Source organism: Odontesthes bonariensis, chromosome 14 (assembly GCF_027942865.1).
Source record: "Odontesthes bonariensis isolate fOdoBon6 chromosome 14, fOdoBon6.hap1, whole genome shotgun sequence".
Classification (NCBI taxonomy): domain Eukaryota; kingdom Metazoa; phylum Chordata; class Actinopteri; order Atheriniformes; family Atherinopsidae; genus Odontesthes; species Odontesthes bonariensis.
This window is the reverse complement of record NC_134519.1, coordinates 32,474,501-32,488,208: the sequence shown is the minus strand read 5'-3', so window position 1 is coordinate 32,488,208 and position 13,708 is coordinate 32,474,501.

Here is a 13,708-nt window from a genome sequence, read left to right as displayed (position 1 = left end):
GTTAAAACATGGCTGCTGCTGTTAAAGCCTGGCTAATGTGAAAGCCTGTCTGCTGTTAAAACCTGGCTGCTGCTGTTTAAGCCTTTGCTTCTGTGATAGCCTGGCTGCTGTTAAAGCCTGGCTGCTGCTTTTAAAGCCTGACTGCTGTTAAAGCCTGGCTGCTGCTGTTAAAGCCTGTTTACTGTTAAAGCCTGGCTGCAACTCTTAAAGCCTGGCTGCTGTTAAAGCCTGGCTGCTGCTGTGAAAGCCTGTCATCTGCTGTTAAAGCCTGGCTGCTTCTGTTAAAGCCTGGCTACTGTTAAAGTCTGGATGCTGCATTTACAGCCTCGCTGCTGCTGTGAAAGCCTGTCTGCTGCTGTTAAAGCCTGGCTGTTGCTGTGAAAGCCTGGCTGCTGCTGTGAAAGCCTGGCTGCTGCTGTGAAAGCCTGGCTGCTGCTGTTAAAGCCTGGCAGCTGCTGTTAAAGCCTGGCTGCTGCTGTTAAAGCCTGGCTGCTGCATGTAAAGTCTCACTGCTGCTGTGAAAGCCTGGCTTCTGCTGTGAAAGCCTGTCTGCTGCTGTTAAAGCCTGGCTGCTGCTGTGAAAGAATGGCTGCTTCTGTTAAAGCATGGCTGCTGCTGTTAAAGCCTGGCTAATGTGAAAGCCTGTCTGCTGTTAAAACCTGGCTGCTGCTGTTTAAGCCTTTGCTTCTGTGATAGCCTGGCTGCTGTTAAAGCCTGGCTGCTGCTTTTAAAGCCTGACTGCTGTTAAAGCCTGGCTGCTGCTGTTAAAGGCTGTTTACTGTTAAAGCCTGGCTTCTGCTGTTAAAGCATGGCTTCAGTGAAAGCCTGGCTGCTATTAAAGCCTGGCTGCTATGAAAGCCCGGCTGCTGCTGTGAAAGCCTGGCTGTTGCTGTTAAAGCCTGGCTGCGGTGAAAGCCTGGCTGCAGTGAAAGCCTGGCTGCTGTTAAAGCCCGGCTGCTGCTGTGAAAGCCTGGCTGTTGCTGTTAAAGCCTGGCTGCGGTGAAAGCCTGGCTGCAGTGAAAGCCTGGCTGCTGTTAAAGACTGGCTGCTGCATTTAAAGCCTCGCTGCTACTGTTAAAGCTTGGCTGCTGCTGTGAAAGCCTGGCTGCTGCTGTTAAAGCCTGGCTGCTGCTGTAAAAGCCTGGCTGCTGCTGTTAAAGCCTGGCAGCTGCTGTTAAAGCCTGGCTGCTGCTGTTAAAGCATGGCTGCTGTTAAAGCCTGGCTGCTGCATTTAAAGCCTGGCTGCTGTTAAAGCCTGGCTGCTACTCTTAAAGCCTGGCTGCTGTTAAAGCCTGGCTGTTGCTGTTAAAGCCTGGCTGCTGCTGTGAAAGCCTGGCTGCTGTAAAAGTCTGGCTGCTGTTAAAGCCTGGCTGCTGCTGTTAAAGCCTGGCTAATGTGAAAGTCTGGCTGCTGTTAAAACCTGGCTGCTGCATTTAAAGCCTGGCTGCTACTGTGAAAGCCTGTCATATGCTCTTAAAGCCTGGCTGCTTCTGTTAAAGCCTGGCTACTGTGAAACCCTGTCATCTGCTGTTAAAGCCTGGCTGCTGCTGTTAAAGCCTGGCTTCTGCTGTGAAAGCCTGTCTGCTGCTGTTAAAGCCTGGCTGCTTCTGTTAAAGCATGGCTGCTGCTGTTAAAGCCTGGCTATTATGAAAGCCTGTCTGCTGTTAAAACCTGGCTGCTGCTGTTTAAGCCTTTGCTTCTGTGATAGCCTGGCTGCTGTTAAAGCCTGGCTGCTGCTTTTACAGCCTGGCTGCTGTTAAAGCCTGGCTGCTCCTGTTAAAGCCTGTTTACTGTTAAAGCCTGGCTTCTGCTGTTAAAGCATGGCTTCAGTTAAAGCCTGGCTGCTTTTAAAGCCTGGCTGCTGTGAAAGCCTGGATGCTGCTGTTAAAGCCAGGCTGCTGCTGTTAAAGCCTGGCTGCTGCTGTGAAAATCTGGCTGTTGCTGTTAAAGCCTGGCTGCGGTGAAAGCCTGGCTACGGTGAAAGCCTGGCTGCGGTGAAAGCCTGGCTGCTGCATTTAAAACCTGGCTTCTGCTGTTTAAGCCTTTGCTTCTGTGATAGCCTGGCTGCTGTTAAAGCCTGGCTGCTGCTTTTAAAGCCTGGCTGCTGTTAAAGCCTGGCTGCTGCATTTAAAGCCTGGCTGCTGTTAAAGCCTGGCTGCTACTCTTAAAGCCTGGCTGCTGTTAAAGCCTGGCTGTTGCTGTTAAAGCCTGGCTGCTGCTGTGAAAGCCTGGCTGCTGCTGTGAAAGCCTGGCTGCTGCTGTTAAAGCCTGGCTGCTGCTGTTAAACCCTTTCTGCTGCTGTGAAAGCCTGTCTGCTGCTCTTAAAGCCTGGCTGCTGCTGTGAAAGCCTGTCTGCTGCTCTTAAAGCCTGGCTGCTGCTGTGAAAGCCTGGCTGCTGCTCTTAAAGCATGGCTGCTGCTGTTAAAGCCTGGCTAATGTGAAAGCCTGTCTGCTCTTAAAACCTGGCTGCTGCTGTTTAAGCCTTTGCTTCTATGATAGCCTGGTTGCTGTTAAAGCCTGGCTGCTGCTTTTAAAGCCTGGCTGCTGTTAAAGCCTGGCTGCTACTTTTAAAGCCTGGCTACTTTTAAAGTCTGGATACTGCATTTACAGCATCGCTGCTGCTGTGAAAGCCTGTCTGCTGCTGTTAAAGCCTGGCTGTTGCTGTGAAAGCCTGGCTGCTGCTGTGAAAGCCTGGCTGCTGCCGTGAAAGCCTGGCTGCTGCTGTTAAAGCCTGGCTGCTGCTGTTAAAGCCTGGCAGCTGCTGTTAAAGCCTGGCTGGTGCTGTTAAAGCCTGGCTGCTGCATGTAAAGCCTCACTGCTGCTGTGAAAGCCTGGCTTCTGCTGTGAAAGCCTGTCTGCTGCTGTTAAAGCCTGGCTGCTGCTGTGAAAGCATGGCTGCTTCTGTTAAAGCATGGCTGCTGCTGTTAAAGCCTGGCTAATGTGAAAGCCTGTCTGCTGTTAAAACCTGGCTGCTGCTGTTTAAGCCTTTGCTTCTGTGATAGCCTGGCTGCTGTTAAAGCCTTGCTGCTGCTTTTAAAGCCTGACTGCTGTTAAAGCCTGGCTGCTGCTGTTAAAGCCTGTTTACTGTTAAAGCCTGGCTGCAACTCTTAAAGCCTGGCTGCTGTTAAAGCCTGGCTGCTGCTGTGAAAGCCTGTCATCTGCTGTTAAAGCCTGGCTGCTTCTGTTAAAGCCTGGCTACTGTTAAAGTCTGGATGCTGCATTTACAGCCTCGCTGCTGCTGTGAAAGCCTGTCTGCTGCTGTTAAAGCCTGGCTGTTGCTGTGAAAGCCTGGCTGCTGCTGTGAAAGCCTGGCTGCTGCTGTGAAAGCCTGGCTGCTGCTGTTAAAGCCTGGCAGCTGCTGTTAAAGCCTGGCTGCTGCTGTTAAAGCCTGGCTGCTGCATGTAAAGTCTCACTGCTGCTGTGAAAGCCTGGCTTCTGCTGTGAAAGCCTGTCTGCTGCTGTTAAAGCCTGGCTGCTGCTGTGAAAGAATGGCTGCTTCTGTTAAAGCATGGCTGCTGCTGTTAAAGCCTGGCTAATGTGAAAGCCTGTCTGCTGTTAAAACCTGGCTGCTGCTGTTTAAGCCTTTGCTTCTGTGATAGCCTGGCTGCTGTTAAAGCCTGGCTGCTGCTTTTAAAGCCTGACTGCTCTTAAAGCCTGGCTGCTGCTGTTAAAGGCTGTTTACTGTTAAAGCCTGGCTTCTGCTGTTAAAGCATGGCTTCAGTGAAAGCCTGGCTGCTATTAAAGCCTGGCTGCTGTGAAAGCCCGGCTGCTGCTGTGAAAGCCTGGCTGTTGCTGTTAAAGCCTGGCTGCGGTGAAAGCCTGGCTGCAGTGAAAGCCTGGCTGCTGTTAAAGCCCGGCTGCTGCTGTGAAAGCCTGGCTGTTGCTGTTAAAGCCTGGCTGCGGTGAAAGCCTGGCTGCAGTGAAAGCCTGGCTGCTGTTAAAGACTGGCTGCTGCATTTAAAGACTCGCTGCTACTGTTAAAGCTTGGCTGCTGCTGTGAAAGCCTGGCTGCTGCTGTTAAAGCCTGGCTGCTGCTTTTAAAGCCTGGCTGCTGCTGTAAAAGCCTGGCTGCTGCTGTTAAAGCCTGGCAGCTGCTGTTAAAGCCTGGCTGCTGCTGTTAAAGCATGGCTGCTGTTAAAGCCTGGCTGCTGCATTTAAAGCCTGGCTGCTGTTAAAGCCTGGCTGCTACTCTTAAAGCCTGGCTGCTGTTAAAGCCTGGCTGTTGCTGTTAAAGCCTGGCTGCTGCTGTGAAAGCCTGGCTGCTGTAAAAGTCTGGCTGCTGTTAAAGCCTGGCTGCTGCTGTTAAAGCCTGGCTAATGTGAAAGCCTGGCTGCTGTTAAAACCTGGCTGCTGCATTTAAAGCCTGGCTGCTACTGTGAAAGCCTGGCTACTGTGAAAGCCTGTCATCTGCTGTTAAAGCCTGGCTGCTGCTGTTAAAGCCTGGCTTCTGCTGTGAAAGCCTGTCTGCTGCTGTTAAAGCCTGGCTGCTTCTGTTAAAGCATGGCTGCTGCTGTTAAAGCCTGGCTATTATGAAAGCCTGTCTGCTGTTAAAACCTGGCTGCTGCTGTTTAAGCCTTTGCTTCTGTGATAGCCTGGCTGCTGTTAAAGCCTGGCTGCTGCTTTTACAGCCTGGCTGCTGTTAAAGCCTGGCTGCTCCTGTTAAAGCCTGTTTACTGTTAAAGCCTGGCTTCTGCTGTTAAAGCATGGCTTCAGTGAAAGCCTGGCTGCTTTTAAAGCCTGGCTGCTGTGAAAGCCTGGATGCTGCTGTTAAAGCCAAGCTGCTGCTGTTAAAGCCTGGCTGCTGCTGTGAAAATCTGGCTGTTGCTGTTAAAGCCTGGCTGCGGTGAAAGCCTGGCTACGGTGAAAGCCTGGCTGCGGCGAAAGCCTGGCTGCTGCATTTAAAACCTGGCTTCTGCTGTTTAAGCCTTTGCTTCTGTGATAGCCTGGCTGCTGTTAAAGCCTGGCTGCTGCTTTTAAAGCCTGGCTGCTGTTAAAGCCTGGCTGCTGCATTTAAAGCCTGGCTGCTGTTAAAGCCTGGCTGCTACTCTTAAAGCCTGGCTGCTGTTAAAGCCTGGCTGTTGCTGTTAAAGCCTGGCTGCTGCTGTGAAAGCCTGGCTGCTGCTGTGAAAGCCTGGCTGCTGCTGTGAAAATCTGGCTGTTGCTGTTAAAGCCTGGCTGCGGTGAAAGCCTGGCTACGGTGAAAGCCTGGCTGCGGTGAAAGCCTGGCTGCTGCATTTAAAACCTGGCTTCTGCTGTTTAAGCCTTTGCTTCTGTGATAGCCTGGCTGCTGTTAAAGCCTGGCTGCTGCTTTTAAAGCCTGGCTGCTGTTAAAGCCTGGCTGCTGCATTTAAAGCCTGGCTGCTGTTAAAGCCTGGCTGCTACTCTTAAAGCCTGGCTGCTGTTAAAGCCTGGCTGTTGCTGTTAAAGCCTGGCTGCTGCTGTGAAAGCCTGGCTGCTGCTGTGAAAGCCTGGCTGCTGCTGTTAAAGCCTGGCTGCTGCTGTTAAACCCTTTCTGCTGCTGTGAAAGCCTGTCTGCTGCTCTTAAAGCCTGGCTGCTGCTGTGAAAGCCTGTCTGCTGCTCTTAAAGCCTGGCTGCTGCTGTTAAAGCCTGGCTGCTGCTCTTAAAGCATGGCTGCTGCTGTTAAAGCCTGGCTAATGTGAAAGCCTGTCTGCTGTTAAAACCTGGCTGCTGCTGTTTAAGCCTTTGCTTCTATGATAGCCTGGTTGCTGTTAAAGCCTGGCTGCTGCTTTTAAAGCCTGGCTGCTGTTAAAGCCTGGCTGCTACTTTTAAAGCCTGGCAACTGTTAAATCTTGGCTGCTGTTAAAGCCTGGCTGTTGCTGTTAAACCCGGGCTGCTACTCTTAAAGCCTGGCTGCTGTTAAAGACTGGGTGCTGCTGTCAAAGCCTGGCTGCTGCTGTTAAAGTCTGGCTGCTACTCTTAAAGCCTGGCTGCTGTTAAAGCCTGGCTGCTGCATTTACAGCCTCGCTGCTGCTGTGAAAGCCTGGCTGCTGCTGTGAAAACCTGGCTGCTGCTCTTAAAGCATGGCTGCTGCTTTTAAAGCCTGGCTGCTGTTAAAGCCTGGCTGCTGCATTTAAAGCCTGGCTGCTGTTAAAGCCTGGATGCTACTCTTAAAGCCTGGCTGCTGTTAAAGCCTGGCTGTTGCTGTTAAAGCCTGGCTGCTGCTGTGAAAGCCTGGCTGCTGCTGTGAAAGCCTGGCTGCTGCTGTGAAAATCTGGCTGTTGCTGTTAAAGCCTGGCTGCGGTGAAAGCCTGGCTACGGTGAAAGCCTGGCTGCGGTGAAAGCCTGGCTGCTGCATTTAAAACCTGGCTTCTGCTGTTTAAGCCTTTGCTTCTGTGATAGCCTGGCTGCTGTTAAAGCCTGGCTGCTGCTTTTAAAGCCTGGCTGCTGTTAAAGCCTGGCTGCTGCATTTAAAGCCTGGCTGCTGTTAAAGCCTGGCTGCTACTCTTAAAGCCTGGCTGCTGTTAAAGCCTGGCTGTTGCTGTTAAAGCCTGGCTGCTGCTGTGAAAGCCTGGCTGCTGCTGTGAAAGCCTGGCTGCTGCTGTTAAAGCCTGGCTGCTGCTGTTAAACCCTTTCTGCTGCTGTGAAAGCCTGTCTGCTGCTCTTAAAGCCTGGCTGCTGCTGTGAAAGCCTGTCTGCTGCTCTTAAAGCCTGGCTGCTGCTGTTAAAGCCTGGCTGCTGCTCTTAAAGCATGGCTGCTGCTGTTAAAGCCTGGCTAATGTGAAAGCCTGTCTGCTGTTAAAACCTGGCTGCTGCTGTTTAAGCCTTTGCTTCTATGATAGCCTGGTTGCTGTTAAAGCCTGGCTGCTGCTTTTAAAGCCTGGCTGCTGTTAAAGCCTGGCTGCTACTTTTAAAGCCTGGCAACTGTTAAATCTTGGCTGCTGTTAAAGCCTGGCTGTTGCTGTTAAACCCGGGCTGCTACTCTTAAAGCCTGGCTGCTGTTAAAGACTGGGTGCTGCTGTCAAAGCCTGGCTGCTGCTGTTAAAGTCTGGCTGCTACTCTTAAAGCCTGGCTGCTGTTAAAGCCTGGCTGCTGCATTTACAGCCTCGCTGCTGCTGTGAAAGCCTGGCTGCTGCTGTGAAAACCTGGCTGCTGCTCTTAAAGCATGGCTGCTGCTGTTAAAGCTTGGCCAATGTGAAAGCCTGTCTGCTGTTAAAACCTGGCTGCTGCTGTTTAAGCCTTTGCTTCTGTGATAGCCTGGCTGCTGTTAAAGCCTGGCTGCTGCTTTTAAAGCCTGGCTGCTGTTAAAGCCTGGCTGCTACTCTTAAAGCCTGGCTGCTGTTAAAGCCTGGCTGTTGCTGTTAAAGCCGGGCTGTTGCTGTTAAAGCCGGGCTGCTACTCTTAAAGCCTGGCTGCTGTTAAAGATTGGGTGCTGCTGTCAAAGCCTGGCTGCTGTTGTTAAAATCTGGCTGCTACTCTTAAAGCCTGGCTGCTGTTAAAGCCTGGCTGCTGCTGTGAAAGCCTGTCATCTGCTGTTAAAGCCTGGCTGCTTCTGTTAAAGCCTGGCTACTGTTAAAGCCTGGATGCTGCATTTACAGCCTCGCTGCTGCTGTGAAAGCCTGTCTGCTGCTGTTAAAGCCTGGCTGCTGTGAAAGCCTGGCTGCTGTAAAAGTCTGGCTGCTGTTAAAGCCTGGCTGCTGCTTTTAAAGCCTGGCTAATGTGAAAGCCTGGCTGCTGTTAAAACCTGGCTGCTGCATTTAAAGCCTGGCTGCTGCTGTGAAAGCCTGTCATATGCTGTTAAAGCCTGGCTGCTTCTGTTAAAGCCTGGCTACTGTTAAAGCCTGGCTGCTGTTGTGAAAGCCTGGCAGCTGCTGTTAAAGCCTGGCTGCTGCTGTGAAAGCCTGGCTGCTGCTGTGAAAGCCTGGCTGCTGCTGTGAAAGTCTGGCTGCTGCTGTTAAAGCCTGGCTGCTGCTGTTAAAGCCGGGTTACTGTTAACTCCTGGCTGCTGCATTTAAAGCCTCGCTGCTGCTGTGAAAGCCTGTCTATTGCTGTTAAAGCCTGGCTGCTGCTGTGAAAGCCTGGCTGCTGCTGTTGAACCCTTTCTGCTGCTGTGAAAGCCTGTCTGCTGCTTTTAAAGCCTGGCTGCTGCTCTTAAAGCATGGCTGCTGCTGTTAAAGCCTGGCTAATGTGAAAGCCTGTCTGCTGTTAAAACCTGGCTGCTGCTGTTTAAGCCTTTGCTTCTGTGATAGCCTGGTTGCTGTTAAAGCCTGGCTGCTGCTTTTAAAGCCTGGCTGCTGTTAAAGCCTGGCTGCTACTCTTAAAGCCTTGCTGCTGTTAAATCCTGGCTGCTGTTAAAGCTTGGCTGTTGCTGTTAAAGCCGGGCTGCTACTCTTAAAGCCTGGCTGCTGTTAAAGCCTGGCTGCTGTTAAAGCCTTGCTGCTGCTGTGAAAGCCTGTCATCTGCTGTTAAAGCCTGGCTGCTTCTGTTAAAGCCTGGCTACTGTTGAAGTCTGGATGCTGCATTTACAGCCTCGCTGCTGCTGTGAAAGCCTGTCTGCTGCTGTCAAAGCCTGGCTGTTGCTGTGAAAGCCTGGCTGCTGCTGTGAAAGCCTGGCTGCTGCTGTGAAAGCCTGGCTGCTGCTGTTAAAGCCTGGCTGCTTCTGTTAAAGCCTGGCTGCTGCTGTTAAAGCCTGGCTTCTGCTGTGAAAGCCTGTCTGCTGCTGTTAAAGCCTGGCTGCTTCTGTTAAAGCATTGCTGCTGCTGTTAAAGCCTGGCTATTATGAAAGCCTGTCTGCTGTTAAAACCTGGCTGCTGCTGTTTAAGCCTTTGATTCTGTGATAGCCTGGCTGCTGTTAAAGCCTGGCTGCTGCTTTTAAAGCCTGGCTGCTGTTAAAGCCTGGCTGCTGCTGTTAAAGCCTGTTTACTGTTAAAGCCTGGCTTCTGCTGTTAAAGCATGGCTTCAGTGAAAGCCTGGCTGCTTTTAAAGCCTGGCTGCTTTTAAAGCCTGGCTGCTGTGAAAGCCTGGATGCTGCTGTTAAAGCCAGGCTGCTGCTGTTAAAGCCTGGCTGCTGCTGTGAAAATCTGGCTGTTGCTGTTAAAGCCTGGCTGCGGTGAAAGCCTGGCTACGGTGAAAGCCTGGCTGCGGTGAAAGCCTGGCTGCTGCATTTAAAACCTGGCTTCTGCTGTTTAAGCCTTTGCTTCTGTGATAGCCTGGCTGCTGTTAAAGCCTGGCTGCTGCTTTTAAAGCCTGGCTGCTGTTAAAGCCTGGCTGCTGCATTTAAAGCCTGGCTGCTGTTAAAGCCTGGCTGCTACTCTTAAAGCCTGGCTGCTGTTAAAGCCTGGCTGTTGCTGTTAAAGCCTGGCTGCTGCTGTGAAAGCCTGGCTGCTGTAAAAGTCTGGCTGCTGCTGTGAAAGCCTGGCTGCTGCTGTTAAAGCCTGGCTAATGTGAAAGCCTGGCTGCTGTTAAAACCTGGCTGCTGCATTTAAAGCCTGGCTGCTTCTGTTAAGGCCTGGCTACTGTTAAAGCCTGGCTGCTGCTTTGAAAGCCTGGCAGCTGCTGTTAAAGCCTGGCTGCTGCTGTGAAAGCCTGGCTGCTGCTGTGAAAGCCTGGCTGCTGCTGTGAAAGCCTGGCTGCTGCTGTGAAAGCCTGGCTGCTGCTGTTAAAGCCTGGCTGCTGCTGTTAAAGCCGGGTTACTGTTAACTCCTGGCTGCTGCATTTAAAGCCTCGCTGCTGCTGTGAAAGCCTGTCTATTGCTGTTAAAGCCTGGCTGCTGCTGTGAAAGCCTGGCTGCTGCTGTTAAACCCTTTCTGCTGCTGTGAAAGCCTGTCTGCTGCTCTTAAAGCCTGGCTGCTGCTCTTAAAGCATGGCTGCTGCTGTTAAAGCCTGGCTAATGTGAAAGCCTGTCTGCTGTTAAAACCTGGCTGCTGCTGTTTAAGCCTTTGCTTCTTTGATAGCCTGGTTGCTGTTAAAGCCTGGCTGCTGCTTTTAAAGCCTGGCTGCTGTTAAAGCCTGGCTGCTACTCTTAAAGCCTTGCTGCTGTTAAATCCTGGCTGCTGTTAAAGCTTGGCTGTTGCTGTTAAAGCCGGGCTGCTACTCTTAAAGCCTGGCTGCTGTTAAAGCCTGGCTGCTGTTAAAGCCTTGCTGCTGCTGTGAAAGCCTGTCATCTGCTGTTGAAGCCTGGCTGCTTCTGTTAAAGCCTGGCTACTGTTGAAGTCTGGATGCTGCATTTACAGCCTCACTGCTGCTGTGAAAGCCTCTCTGCTGCTGTTAAAGCCTGGCTGTTGCTGTGAAAGCCTGGCTGCTGCTGTGAAAGCCTGGCTGCTGCTGTGAAAGCCTGGCTGCTGCTGTTAAAGCCTGGCTGCTTCTGTTAAAGCCTGGCTGCTGCTGTTAAAGCCTGGCTTCTGCTGTGAAAGCCTGTCTGCTGCTGTTAAAGCCTGGCTGCCTCTGTTAAAGCAGGGCTGCTGCTGTTAAAGCCTGGCTATTATGAAAGCCTGTCTGCTGTTAAAACCTGGCTGCTGCTGTTTAAGCCTTTGCTTCTGTGATAGCCTGGCTGCTGTTAAAGCCTGGCTGCTGCTTTTAAAGCCTGGCTGCTGTTAAAGCCTGGCTGCTGCTGTTAAAGCCTGTTTATTGTTAAAGCCTGGCTTCTGCTGTTAAAGCATGGCTTCAGTGAAAGCCTGGCTGCTTTTAAAGCCTGGCTGCTGTGAAACCTGGATGCTGCTGTTAAAGCCAGTCTGCTGCTGTTAAAGCCTGGCTGCTGCTGTGAAAATCTGGCTGTTGCTGTTAAAGCCTGGCTGCGGTGAAAGCCTGGCTACGGTGAAAGCCTGGCTGCGGTGAAAGCCTGGCTGCTGCATTTAAAACCTGGCTTCTGCTGTTTAAGCCTTTGCTTCTGTGATAGCCTGGCTGCTGTTAAAGCCTGGCTGCTGTTAAAGCCTGGCTGCTGTTAAAGCCTGGCTGCTGCATTTAAAGCCTGGCTGCTGTTAAAGCTTGGCTGCTACTCTTAAAGCCTGGCTGCTGTTAAAGCCTGGCTGTTGCTGTTAAAGCCTGGCTGCTGCTGTGAAAGCCTGGCTGCTGCTGTGAAAGCCTGGCTGCTGCTGTTAAACCCTTTCTGCTGCTGTGAAAGCCTGTCTGCTGCTCTTAAAGCCTGGCTGCTGCTGTGAAAGCCTGTCTGCTGCTCTTAAAGCCTGGCTGCTGCTGTGAAAGCCTGGCTGCTGCTCTTAAAGCATGGCTGCTGCTGTTAAAGCCTGGCTAATGTGAAAGCCTGTCTGCTGTTAAAACCTGTCTGCTGCTGTTTAAGCCTTTGCTTCTATGATAGCTTGGTTGCTGTTAAAGCCTGGCTGCTGCTTTTAAAGCCTGGCTGCTGTTAAAGCCTGGCTGCTACTTTTAAAGCCTGGCTGCTGTTAAATCCTGGCTGCCGTTAAAGCCTGGCTGTTGCTGTTAAAGCCGGGCTGCTACTCTTAAAGCCTGGCTGCTGTTAAAGATTGGGTGCTGCTGTCAAAGCCTGGCTGCTGCTGTTAAATTCTGGCTGCTACTCTTAAAGCCTGGCTGCTGTTAAAGCCTGGCTGCTGCATTTACAGCCTCGCTGCTGCTGTGAAAGCCTGGCTGCTGCTGTGAAAACCTGGTTGCTGCTCTTAAAGCATGGCTGCTGCTGTTAAAGCTTGGCTAATGTGAAAGCATGTCTGCTGTTCAAACCTGGCTGCTGCTGTTTAAGCCTTTGCTTCTGTGATAGCCTGGCTGCTGTTAAAGCCTGGCTGCTGCTTTTAAAGCCTGGCTGCTGTTAAAGCCTGGCTGTTGCTGTTTTAGCCTGGCTGCTGCTGTGAACGCCTGGCTGCTGCTGTGAACGCCTGGCTGCTGCTGTGAAAGCCTGGCTACTGCTGTTAAAGCCTGGCTGCTGCTGTTAAACTCTTTCTGCTGCTGTGAAAGCCTGTCTGCTGCTCTTAAAGCCTGGCTGCTGCTGTGAAAGCCTGGCTGCTGCTCTTAAAGCATGGCTGCTGCTGTTAAAGCCTGGCTAATGTGAAAGCCTGTCTGCTGTTAAAACCTGTCTGCTGCTGTTTAAGCCTTTGCTTCTATGATAGCCTGGTTGCTGTTAAAGCCTGGCTGCTGCTTTTAAAGCCTGGCTGCTGTCAAATCCTGGCTGCTACTTTTAAAGCCTGGCTGCTTTTAAATCTTGGCTGCTGTTAAAGCCTGGCTGTTGCTGTTAAACCCGGGCTGCTACTCTTAAAGCCTGGCTGCTGTTAAAGACTGGGTGCTGCTGTCAAAGCCTGGCTGCTGCTGTTAAAGTCTGGCTGCTGCATTTACAGCCTCGCTGCTGCTGTGAAAGCCCGGCTGCTGCTGTGAAAACCTGGCTGCTGCTCTTAAAGCATGGCTGCTGCTGTTAAAGCTTGGCCAATGTGAAAGCCTGTCTGCTGTTAAAACCTGGCTGCTGCTGTTTAAGCCTTTGCTTCTGTGATAGCCTGGCTGCTGTTAAAGCCTGGCTGCTGCTTTAAAAGCCTGGCTGCTACTCTTAAAGCCTGGCTGCTGTTAAAGCCTGGCTGTTGCTGTTAAAGCCGGGCTGTTGCTGTTAAAGCCGGGCTGCTACTCTTAAAGCCTGGCTGCTGTTAAAGACTGGGTGCTGCTGTCAAAGCCTGGCTGCTGTTGTTAAAATCTGGCTGCTACTCTTAAAGCCTGGCTGCTGTTAAAGCCTGGCTGCTGCTGTGAAAGCCTGTCATCTGCTGTTAAAGCCTGGCTGCTTCTGTTAAAGCCTGGCTACTGTTAAAGCCTGGATGCTGCATTTACAGCCTCGCTGCTGCTGTGAAAGCCTGTCTGCTGTGAAAGCCTGGCTGCTGTAAAAGTCTGGCTGCTGTTAAAGCCTGGCTGCTGCTGTTAAAGCCTGGCTAATGTGAAAGCCTGGCTGCTGTTAAAACCTGGCTGCTGCATTTAAAGCCTGGCTGCTGCTGTGAAAGCCTGTCATATGCTGTTAAAGCCTGGCTGCTTCTGTTAAAGCCTGGCTACTGTTAAAGCCTGGCTGCTGCTGTGAAAGCCTGGCAGCTGCTTTTAAAGCCTGGCTGCTGCTGTGAAAGCCTGGCTGCTGCTGTGAAAGCCTGGCTGCTGCTGTGAAAGCCTGGCTGCTGCTGTTAAATCCTGGCTGCTGCTGTTAAAGCCGGGTTACTGTTAACTCCTGGCTGCTGCATTTAAAGCCTCGCTGCTGCTGTGAAAGCCTGTCTATTGCTGTTAAAGCCTGGCTGCTGCTGTTAAACCCTTTCTGCTGCTGTGAAAGCCTGTCTGCTGCTCTTAAAGCCTGGCTGCTGCTCTTAAAGCATGGCTGCTGCTGTTAATGCCTGGCTAATGTGAAAGCCTGTCTGCTGTTAAAACCTGGCTGCTGCTGTTTAAGCCTTTGCTTCTGTGATAGCCTGGTTGCTGTTAAAGCCTGGCTGCTGCTTTTAAAGCCTGGCTGCTGTTAAAGCCTGGCTGCTACTCTTAAAGCCTTGCTGCTGTTAAATCCTGGCTGCTGTTAAAGCTTGGCTGTTGCTGTTAAAGCCGGGCTGCTACTCTTATAGCCTGGCTGCTGTTAAAGCCTGGCTGCTGTTAAAGCCTTGCTGCTGCTGTGAAAGCCTGTCATCTGCTGTTGAAGCCTGGCTGCTTCTGTTAAAGCCTGGCTACTGTTGAAGTCTGGATGCTGCATTTACAGCCTCGCTGCTGCTGTGAAAGCCTGTCTGCTGCTGTTAAAGCCTGGCTGTTGCTGTGAAAGCCTGGCTGCTGCTGTGAAAGCCTGGC